Below are 12,382 nucleotides of genomic sequence, written 5' to 3'. Positions count from 1 at the left end.
ATGTCCGCGGGTTGAAGCGACCCCAATTATGTGATATTTTGCCCCGGGATTTGCGAATTTTAACAGGAAGCCCTACCAAAAAGACACATATTTTACCCCCCAAATTTTTACCGGAGAAACACGATTGGGCTTGTTTTGGGCGAGTTTTGAGTGGCAACCCTGGCGCACCCGTTTGATTTGAGTTCAAGAGGCTGTATTTCTGCTGGACAGGTAATCTTTCATTTTGATTATACATTTTGTTGGTTTATGTTTTCATGAAGCATGTCTCACTAGCACACGTAGCTGCCTAATATAGCTAACATAACATTACTTAAAGTTACAATGTTATACACTTAGCGAGCCATTAGTAGAGATGATAAATACTCAATATGCTTAGCTCAAGTTGATCGCTGTCGTGTTGAATTTCGCAAAATGTAACTTTAGATAACAAAATGCATGTGTAAAAGCTAGTACACCGCATCCAGGAACTTTTTTTAGAACTAAGTTAGCTTTAGCTGCTACCCTCTGTCTAAACTCTTTTACCATGTTCACCGGGAACTTTACCTGCACGTTTATTTCCGCCTTTGGTTTGTTTTTATATACTCTACCAATGTTTATGTTGATGTTTTTATCTTGTATCTGTGTGTGTCGTAGACACTGTGTTGTGTGTGTATTTTAAACTTTACCAGTATTGTTATTCTAGCTTGATAGTGAGTACTAAAAGACATCTTATTTGTTTATAATCATAATGATAAAGTTAGATTTTTTATTACATGTGATTCTGATATGATGTCACATGCACTTCTTCTCCGCTCGCCTCAGGTAAATAATGCGTCTTTCAGCTGAGCTGATCGCGGTGGGCGTGTTCATGTGTTTTGGGGGCGTGGCTTTGGAAAGAGCCCAGAAGGGAGAAGGTGAAATAATGAAATAATGAGCTGTCTTTAAAACAGTCGTGAGAGGTCTACAGACACTCAATTTTTATACTTTCTTTTTCTGAGTACTTACATTTTAATTATGTATTGATATATAAAGAAAGTTTAAACAAATTTGGAAAAAAAAGTTTTTTAACCAAATCCTTCCTACCCTACCTTTAAGGTCATTCACAGACTACATTATTCAAAAAAAGAAACTGCACAGAATTTTTCCAAATGTCTCACCTCTTTGTGACAAATGTAATTCCGTAGATGCAGATTTGTCCCATAGTTGTATTTTTGGCTCAAGAATACAGAGTTACTGAAATGGAATTTTTTATGTGCTTTCAGACATTTTTAGGGTACAAATGCAGCCTGACCCAGCATTGATCATTCTTGGACTTTCTTTACATGGGCATCCATTATCAGGAGGACAACACAAACTGCTTGCATACAGTGTAACTACAGCTAAGAAATTACTACTATTGTTCTGGAAGAAGGAGGAGGTACCTACGGTCAAGTTATGGCTTGGAGAGATGACTTCCACTCTACATTTGGAAAAAAATTGCTACTGTTAGAATGGCAAAATTGAGCAGTTTGACAAAATCTGGCGCTCTTTTCTCTGTTATCTTGATGGAAACCTTATGGACTAACACATTTCATATTGTAATATGTCATATTCTTTCACCATATTTATCAATTTAATGTAAACAGGTCTGGTAAGGGATGGTTGTGTTTTTGTTTTGTTTTGTTTTACTCTTGTATCCTTGTATTTGCAATCCTTCTTTAAAATCTGTCTTTAATAAAACTTATTTGATACAGTATTATAATTGAATTGAACTGACATGTTCTTCATACAGACACTGGAACTTCAGCAGATTTGATCTGATCTGCTTTGGACCAGTTGAACATCACGACTGAAAGATTAACAGAGTCATGAACAGAAGATTTAAATAATAATTAAAGAGGATAAGTAATATGAGCTGGTATAAGGAATAGAATAAAACCGAGATCATAGAATTGAGACAGTAGATCATATACTGTAGTTAGTTTGAAATAGATAAACATCACATATAAACATCAATCTAGTTACAACCCCAAATCAGAAAAAGTTGGGAAAGTATGGAAAACGCAAAAAAAAAAAAAAGAAGTGATTTCTAAATTTACTTTGACTTGTATTTCATTGCAGACAATATGAACACAAAATATTTCATGTTTTGTCTGGTCAACTTCATGTCATTTGTAAATATGCATCCTTTCCTGTCATTCAGACCTGCAACACATTTCAAAAAAAGTTGGGACAGTAAAGCATTTACCACTTTGTAATGTTGCCATTCCTTTTCACAACACTTAAAAGACGTTTAGGGACTGAAGACACCAAGTGATGAAGTGTTTCAGGTGTAATTTTGTCCCATTCTTCCTGCAAACAAGTCTTAAGGTGGGCAACAGTTCGGGCTCTTCGTTGTCCACATTCTCTATTGGAGACAGGTCGGGACTGAGGCAGGCCAGTCAAGTACCCGAACCCTCTTCCTCCGCAGCCAGGACTTTGTAATGTGTGCAGAATGTGGTTTTGCATTGTCTTGTTGAAATATGCATGGACGTCCCTGGAAAAAATGTCTTCTTGAAGGCAGCAAAATCTCTATGTACTTTTCAGCATTAATGGTACCTTCACAGAAGTGCAAGTTACCTTTGCCAAGGGCACTGACACAACCCCATACCATGACACACCCTGGCTTTTGGACTTGTTGCTGGTAACAGTCTGGATGATCCTTTTCTTCTTTGGTCCGGAGCACACGGCGTCCATTCCTCCCAAAAAATACCTGAAATACTGCTTCATCTGAGCACAGTACACGTTTCCACTGTGTGATGGTCCATCCCAGATGCCTCCAAGCCCAGAGAAGTCGACGGCGCTTCTGGACACTGTTAACATAGGGCTTCCTTTTGGCACAGTACAGTTTAACTGGCATTTGTGGATGTAACTACGTATTGTGGTACTTGACAAAGGTTTGCCAAAGTAGTCCTGAGCCCATGTGGTGATATCGCTTCTAGATGAATGACGATTCTTGATGCAGTGCCGCCTGAGGGATCGGAGATCACGGTTGTTCAGCTTAGGCTTGCGCCCTTGTCCTTTACGCACTGAAATTCCTCCAGATTCCTTGAATCTTTTAATTATGTTATGCACTGTTGAATGTGAAATATCCAAATCTCTTCCTATCTTTCTTTGAGGAACATTGTTTTTAAACATTTCAATAATTTTCTCACATGTTTGTTGGCAAACTGGCGATCCTCGGCCCATCTTTGCTCCTAAAGGATTAGACCTTTCTTGGATGCTGCTTTTGTACCAAATCATAATTACAATCACCTGTTGACATCACCTGTTTCAAATCACATCATTATTTATCCATTTAACCTCATTACTAGCCCTAAATTGCTCCTGTCCCAACTTTTTTTGAAATGTGTTGCAGGTCTGAATGACAGGAAAGGATGCATATTTACAAATGACATGAAGTTGACCAGACAAAACATGAAATATTTTGTGTTCATATTGTCTGCAATGAAATACAAGTCAAAGTAAATTTAGAAATCACTTTTTTTTTTTTTTTTTGCGTTTTCCATACTGTCCCAACTTTTTCTGATTTGGGGTTGTATTCTCTTAGAATCCATTACCGTGAACAAAAACAATCATTCGGTCAACAAAAAACACTATAGTTCTCTCAGTTGTAGCCTAACGGTTAGAGAGTTGGACTTGGAATCTGAAGGTTGTGGGTTTGAATCTCAGGTGGGGAGTGAATGGTCAGTGCTCTCTTTCACTCTCATTACTCATGACTTAGGTGTCCTTGAGCAAGGCCTTTAATCCCCAATCGCTCCCCGGGTGTGTGTTCACTACTCACTGCTGTGTATGTGAGTATGGGACATATGTACAGCTTTTTTTATGGGACCGTAAGTTTTACTATATGTCTGGCATGTATAATAGAGAGTTTTTAGTCGTTTCCGATCATTTTGGTGAAGTCACAAAGGAGAGTGTAGTAGACACAGAGTCTGTGCTGACACCTCAAGGATGTGTTGTGGTCGTGTCTAGGCGCAGGTCCTTCATCTGATCTGGATACGGCCCGGATCCGGCTGACTACAGTAAACCTCGGGATAAACAGAGAGACTAACATTAGTGTAGATGCTATATTTCTGATGATGTAAAGGGTACATCAGGTGTTATGGGAAGTGTTCCCGGTTTCTGGCTGACCTAGTTTATGCAGTCTAACAATCATTTAACTGATTTGAATAAAATAAATAGATAATGTTCTGTGTATGCCAGATTAGAGATTAGTCTTGATTTTAGTCTGCTTACCGAGCAATGCTAGGAAGACTGTTCCATGTAATAATTGTTTGAATTACATAGTTTAGCATTATTTTGCCTATTATATTGGGATTATACTTTGGCACATTAAAGAATAAAAAAAGTTATTTATTATTTTATGTTAAACAGGGAATCTTGCTCTCAGAGCCCCAGCTCTCCAGTCTTCCACAAACGAGACGCTCAAGGCACCTGCTCAAAATGCTGTTGATGGCAACAGGAATTCAATTTTCACTCTTGGGTCATGCAGTGCAACTAATGGGGAAATGAACCCCTGGTGGAGAGTTGACCTGCTGGAAGTCTACAAGGTATCGTCTCGGTTACGGATGTAACCCTCGTTCCCTGAGGAGGGAACGGAGACGTAATGTTAGTGACTAACGAATGGGGGTTTCATCTTCGAGATCTTAGAAAACGGCCAATGGCAGTGCCAATGCCATGGGCATGCGGAATTTGCATACGTAACTCCGCCCCACCGCGTGGGTATAAAAGGAAGTACGTGGCAATATCGCATTATGTTACCTGCTGAGGAGCCAAGACTGAACTCGCGGCCGTTCCAGCAGTACAGCGGATGTGACAAAGGGATGTTACGTCTCCGTTCCCTCCTCAGGGAACGAGGGTTACATCCGTAAACGAGACGTTCTCTTTCGTTCAGTCACTATGACGTAACGTTAGTGACTAACGAATGGCGGTCCCAATATAATCACGCCACTCAGCTGTCTTCCAGTGCCCTTCGTAAGTGTGAGTGCCCTGTCGTAAGACTAGTACGGGCGAAGGACTCCCACTTAACACAGGAATACCAAGGTACACTGGGAAGCATATTCCAGTGGAGATATGACAGAATGCCTACCCGTAGGGAGGGCTTAGGGCTGCGGGGCTGGAGCGGACTGGGACGCCTTCCTGCGGTTACCTCTGCGCGGCCCAGGTGGAGGCTGCTGCTTGGGTGACGCAGAGGAAGAGGGAACCACGGGAGGGCGTCTTCGGCGGTGAGCAGGCTGAGGCAACTGGGCGGGCAGTGGGGTGGAGGCAGCAGCTGACCGCCGGGGCAGTATGTGTTTTATAGACTCTGTCTGCTTCTGGGCGGCTGAGAACTGTTGGGTGAAGCTCACAACCGCGCCGCCGAATAGCCCATCCTGGGATATGGGAGCGTCGAGGAAACGGGTTCGCTCGCCGTCACGCATATCAGCCAGGGTGAGCCATAGGTGTCTCTCCTGGACCACGGCTGTGGACATCACCTGACCCAGGGAGTGTGCAGTCACCTTCGTCGCCCGGAGAGCGAGGTCGGTGGCGGCACGCAACTCATCTCTGAGTCCTGGATCAGCTCCGCCCTCGTGCAGGTCACACAGCAACTGGGCTTGGTAAGCCTGAAGAGTTGCCATGGCGTGCAGAGAAGCGGCGGCCTGCCCCGCAGCTCTATAGGACCTCGCCACCAGAGATGACGAAAACCTACAGGCTTTGGAGGGGTGCTTTGGGTCACCGCGCCAGGTCGAAGCACTCTGCGGACACAGTTGCATCGCAACAGAGTGTTCGACTGGGGGGACCCCAGTGTACCCTTTGACCGCAGCTCCATCAAGGGCGGAGGAGGTCGCCGAACGGTCACGGGAAGACAACAGGTTCTTCCAGGACCACGCAACCTCCTCATGCACCTCGGGAAAGAAAGGTATTGGAGGGGTGGCCGGATGGGTGTCTGGACGCGCCGCCCCCAAAAACCAATCATCCAACCGCGAACGCTCAGGTCGGGGTGGAGGGTTCCACTCCAACCCAAGCGTTGCGGCTGCCCGTGAGAGCATGGCTGTCAATTCTGGGTCCGACTCGGGCAATGCTGGCGCACCCGAAGGCGGCAGCACAGCCGAATCATCATCCTCAGATGACTCCAGCCCACCCTGTGATGCGGCGATCAACATTTCCTCGTCCTCCGCGGCACCAAACGCGACAATCGGGACAGCAGGAGCCGGCCCCGATGTAGACGCCTGAACACTTGGCGGATTCGGTGCATGAGAGGGGGGTGTGGGCCGAGGCATGAGCGTCACACCGTCACCCTCAGGTCACCCTGGCCACTCGTGCCCATCAGAGGGCGAGAGAAACCGACCGCAGCCAGAAGTGCACGGGCGAGACCTCCTGAAAAGGACATGCCACCCGCAAGCTCTTTTTGTGAGAGGAAACTTCGCAGTCGATGTCGAAGCGCCCAGGGAAACACACACCAGCTGGATGCAGACCACTGCACAGATCAGCAGGCAGGAAGTATGCGATCACTGGAATGCGCCGTCACACCAACACCGACTGGAAAGCTGCTCGTCTCGAAGAAGCTGACAGAGTCTCAGAAGGCTGTAAGGAGTGAAGAGGTAGGTACTCTTGGCTCCGAAGCAGAAACGTAATGCGATATTGCCACGTACTTCCTTTTATACCCACGTGGTGGGGCGGAGTTACGTATGCAAATTCCGCATGCCCATGGCATTGCCACTGCCATTGGGCATTTTCTAAGATCTCGAAGATGATAGGCTTCTACGCGAAACCCCCATTTGTTAGTCACTAACGTTACGTCGTAGTGACTGAACGAAAGGGAACCAGAGTTAGCATCACTAATCGTGGAGATGGTTATGCAGAGAGGATAAATGGTGCTCAGATCCGTATCGGCAATAGCCTGGAAAATAATGGCAATGATAATGAGCTGTAAGTATTGTCTCTCTCTCTTAAAGGTAGGGTAGGTAAGATTTGGTTAAAAAACTTTTTTTCCAAATTTGTTTAAACTATCTTTATATATTAGTTAATGTTAAAACCTTTTCATCAAAATGACTTAATTATCATTTCATATTCCATTCAATAAGCTTGTTCACTCATCTTTATCTTGTTGACATTATGCTTAATCATACTAAATACCAAATTATTAATCACCATGTTATTAGTAAAACATTCAAAATCATTCATTAGGGTTTTCTTTAAAGTACCCTTTTTTAATTTTCTTTTATTCTCAATGTCTTGTTCATTAAAACTCAGGTGTAAGCTCCAAATGACCAAAATATTACACCTCTTAATTCATGCCACTTGGTAGAGATACTTCATCAAATCATCACTAGCCTTATCTTGCCACTTACACCCAAACGTGTCATAACTTTACAAAGAACTTACAGATTTCATAATTTCCCATATTACTTTAAATTTGGACTATAAGTCATCATCAATTTCTTTAAAGCTGTTTTAGAATGATTTGTTCATCCATATCACTCATTTATATCTATATTAACTCCATTTAACTTTACGGGTATTCCTAAATTCTATTTCACAACATTAATCTTTGGGCTATTTCTCATTATTCTTCTATCAATCTGCAGATGCCACACAATATGATCATTATTGTTTCTTATCTCTACTCCTCTACAGAAACCAAAATATTATATTCCTCTTATCTCAATCCCAGTCACACAGAAAGACTTAAAGTCACTTCTTCTTTAACATTAATCGTGGTTCTCTATATAAATCAAAATATCATAAAAAATTTAAATAAAGTAAAAATAAAACTTTTCATTTTTAAAAGTTATCTCTTTGGTTGCCCTCCGGCCTTTCAGAATTTTGAGGGAGTCTCTGGATAATTTAGATAGTGACTTCAGCCAATTTGTCACTTTGTCTCTGCCGTCAAGTCTATAACATTTACGCCTACCATTTTTAATCAATTGACATTATTAAATTTAAGCCCTCAGTTGAATTTAGACAATTTGGTTTTAACTCATGATGGATGGCAATCTTTAACTTTACAATTCCACTTTAACTAATCCAGAGAGTAATTCAAATCAACATCATAAATGACAAAAGTCGTCATGACAGACAGAGCTGGATAACAATCCATTTAAAGCTCGTCCCGTGTTCTGGATCATCTTTTCACCAGATTCCTTCAAAATTATCAGTTTCTCTAAAGGTTGTCGTTTACCTTAACCCATCTGTAATGGTCAAATACTCATTCCAGAGGTTAATGACACCCAATTAGGACAGAACAGTTCTAGGAACACATACAACACATACAAAACATAAAGAGCAGTCACACCCACACACACATTAAACATGAATTGCTCATTCTCAAATTTTGCTTTTAGTGTTTACTCAAATTATTATTTAAACTGAGCTTTTACGTCTGCTCATTATTAATTTGTCTCTACAAAAGTCAGCTGGATTGTTTTGGTTCTGATATAATTTCTTTGTTTTGTTTCAGCTTTAGCAGGGCGATAACAAATTGCACCATCCCTGCTTCCACAAGCAGTCTCTCTCTCTCTCTCTCTCTCTCTCTCTCTCTCTCTATAACCTTTTTAACAGTCTTCTAAGACTTTAACTTCAATGTGAAATTCATCTCATACCTTTTTAAACACTGTTTTCCCTAAAACATGTCTTATTATTTTCAAGTGATGCCATGTGCTTTTACTCATCAATATCTTCTATCATCTGTGGCACAGGCTCAGATATCAGCCTTGAGCTGGTTTCGAAAGAGAGAGACTTCTATGCATTCAGTACTGGTACTGCTTTTTCATAAACTTTTAACTTGTCACTCTAGCACAGCATAAGACTTGGCTAGAGATCATATTTATCTTCCAATAAACATCAGACTTCACACTAGCTCAGCGTAAGACCTGGCTAGAAATTAAAATTGTTTTCAAATAAGCATCCAACATTTTCCGTTTAACTCTATCCTTTGCCAGAATTGACGATTCCAAATAACCATAATTTTATATTTGTCTTTTGCCCAAACAATAAATTTAAACTTCAAACATCCAAATTGAATCTTTTGAAACCAAAACATCAGCTTCTAGGTTTTTTAGCTTTTAACACCAATTCTCTTACAGTGTTTTTACAGCTTTTACGTCCAGTCAAATAGACTTTATCAGAACTTTTCACGAGTCAGAGGAACAGGAAAATTTATTATACATGTTTATCATTTAAACCCTCTATGTCGCTAATTATATAGTTACTGCCATTAATTTTTAACCTCATAATTTATTTTAAAATGATCATGGATCTTTCCTTTAAAAGGAATTCCTTAAGACGTCAATTTATTGAACGTATTACTTATTTCCTTATTTTCAACCGGTGCACCTCTGTTTAAAATCCCTCCGTGTCCGTGACTATATCTGTTTTGTTTTTTTTAGTTTTTTTTTCAAAAACAACTTCAAGTCCTTTTACTCAGACTACACAGACCAAATCCTACATAATTTTCAGTGATTTCTGCCAATTTATCTCACAAACAGTTAGGAATTAAATTTTTTCCAGTCTTTTAGCTTTTAGCCAGTCAAGTTTCTGATTTAACTTTTCCAATTAGAATTAAAACCTTTGCTGCCCATTTACTTAATAATTCTTTCAAATTTCTTTGACGTCAGGGCTTCAGAGCAGCGCTGCTTACAGCGGTTGCTGTCTTTCGTCTCAAAATCTTTATCTGGACTGATCATGTCACTCAAATTTTTAGCCATCATTTTAGTCAAAGTTCATACTCACCTGAAATTATACCAGCAGAGATGGAGGCGGCGATCTTTAACCAACACAGCTGTGGCTTCTGCGTGATGAAACTACTTATACGAAAAAGTCACTTACTGGTCCATTCCAATTTGGGTCATACCTTACATTTTACTCGGGATCGTTCCTGATGCATCCCTGGCAAACAACCCTGAATCTATTTTTATTTTGTTTAACTAATAACTTAATCCCTAACTGTCTATTGTCCTAAATTCGGGGGCCCCCTGTCTGAGTTGGAAGAGACGGAGAAGGTTTGCGGTGTGCACTGGTCCCCTTTGTCCAGTGCCGCATGCCCCTGAGGAGTGGTGTCCTCACCTTAGCCTCACAATAAGCTCTCCTTCCGGCATGCCACTATTTCACTCTGGTACCAGTTCTACTGGCAACCCAGAGCGCCCGCTTATACCCTTTTGTGTTTCTTGAAAGCTTCTTGACTCACTTGAGATAGCTGAACACAACCCGTAGTATAAGTAATCCTTATTTCCTCGCGAAATTAAAGGCTCTCCCGTAATCCCAACCCAGTCTCTTCCAGTCAGACAAGTCTAATAATAAAAATATACTACCTTATCTACTTGTTTGCCAGAGGTGTACCAAGGAATGATTGCTCACCAATTCTCCACCATAAACTGTTGGGGTAACAGCTTAGAACCCAGGACCAGTAGTGAAAAATGAAGACCAGGAGTCAGGAGTCAGATTAATTAAAGAAAATTTTACTGAAGAATAGTTTGCAGTTTCATCAGCAGAAGCCAGCTCAAGAGGAGTTCGTAGGCCGCACTCCCCCTAACAGTCTCCCCGCTTCCGTCTAACGTACATACAATTTTCTGAACAGTTATACTGTTTTCAAGGTCTAGACACGTCATTACTGCCATGTGGAATGATTCTGATTGGTTCTAACAACATGCAACGTAAGCAACTTTCCACACGTAGACAGATAGGAGCATATATCACTAAAAATGCGTAGACTTGATGTCACCCAGGCCCAGATTAGTCCACAGTGACCTCGGAGGTCATAGAAAAGACGCCTCCAAGTCTAGAATCGTCTGCCGAAAGGACCATCTCCAATACTGGATCTGCACAGAATCATGAGACGCACACACAAAGCTCCACAGAATAGCAGTTTCCATCAAGGTCGGGAGCATCTTAACTAATTATCAACAAAGCACTTCTCCAAAACATGCCGATACTACATTTAGTACAGAAGTGAATTTATTCTATTTAGTAAGAAAGAAAAGTATATCAAAGAGGTACATTTCTCTGAGTCCCCAAAGAGTCCCATAGCTGTGACATAGATGACCCCAGGGGTCACTTTAGTAAGACATACAGTTAACACATGCGGAGCACTCTTCACTCATGCCCACGGCCAGCCCATACATATTCTTTCCACATGGTAACTCCCTCTGGGCATGATGTGGCTCCCGCAGCGTCCTTCGGGCACGCTTTCCCAGCGTTATCCAATCAGTCTGCTGAATGGGTCTTGCGGAACAGCAGTGTGACTCTCCCTGCGTGAATCTCCCCGCCCACATCAGAACGGGGTCTGAGGGGCTCTCGCTGGGTGCTGGTAGTGGTAGTAACTGTGACGTTTTCCATAGGGATCCCAATTCATCGGTAATACCGACGTACGTCGTAGTGACCGACTGAAAGGGAACGTCTCGGTTACGTATGGTAACCCTCGTTCCCTGAAGGAGGGAACGGAGACGTACGTCCCGTCGCCACAGTTCCTTCCATCACTGCATGGCCGAGTCACTAGTTCGGCTCCTCAGTGAAAAACATCAGTGCGATGCTCTCGTTTCCTGTTTATACCCACGGCGTGGGGCGGAGCGCGAGATGCAAATCTCGCAAGCCAATTGTTCATTGGCCTGTTCTTAGTTTTCGAAGCTGATAGGGGCTCTCTGAAGTGATCCCAATTCGTTGGTAATACCGACGTACGTCTCCGTTCCCTCCCTCAGGGAACGAGGGTTACCATACGTAACCGAGACGTTCATCACAAACAACCATTCAAACGTCTCTTTTAATGTCATTTCAAAAATCAAAAGTGTAAAGGAAATTAACACTTGTCTTTCATGCTCTTCCTTTTGCTAATATTCTGTCATTCATCGCCTCTGTCTTTTCTACAAGCCAAAACTCTTCCTATGGTTAAAAACTTAGAAATGTCCCATTGGGAAAAATGCGTTCAGACATGTGGTTGTGGATGATGAATCCTGTGTGTTTCTGGACAAGAAGTAGTCATACTGCAGTCCAGCATCTGATCTCTAAAGAGCTTCATGGGTAAAGATGGCGGCTAGATTACTGTTAAACAGCCTTCAGGTCTGTGAACAGAACTGTGTAAAGTACACACATGCTTTCATTTAGATTTGGCACAGCAGGTTTGAGCTCCATAAAGGTCTCAGATGGTGATGGATTCATCATCTAGTGTCAAACCTGCTCAGATCCTGCAGGAAATATTAGCTGAGCCCTTTTCTGCTGCTCTTCTTTACTGGAAAGATCTGCAGGTCTTTTATTTTCTACAGTATTTGTGTAAAGTGTCTAATATCTGAGCTTTTCTCAAACTCTGAGGTGTTCTGAACAGGACATAGAGACAGTGCAGTCGAGCGATAGTGTCCCCCTGAACCATGTCATCCAGGGACAAAACATCATCTACAGAAAGAGCAAACATCCCAAC

The sequence above is a fragment of the Gobio gobio genome, assembly GCF_949357685.1.
Source record: "Gobio gobio genome assembly, chromosome: 11".
Lineage (NCBI taxonomy): Eukaryota > Metazoa > Chordata > Actinopteri > Cypriniformes > Gobionidae > Gobio > Gobio gobio.
Note: the sequence above shows the minus strand (reverse complement) of the source record.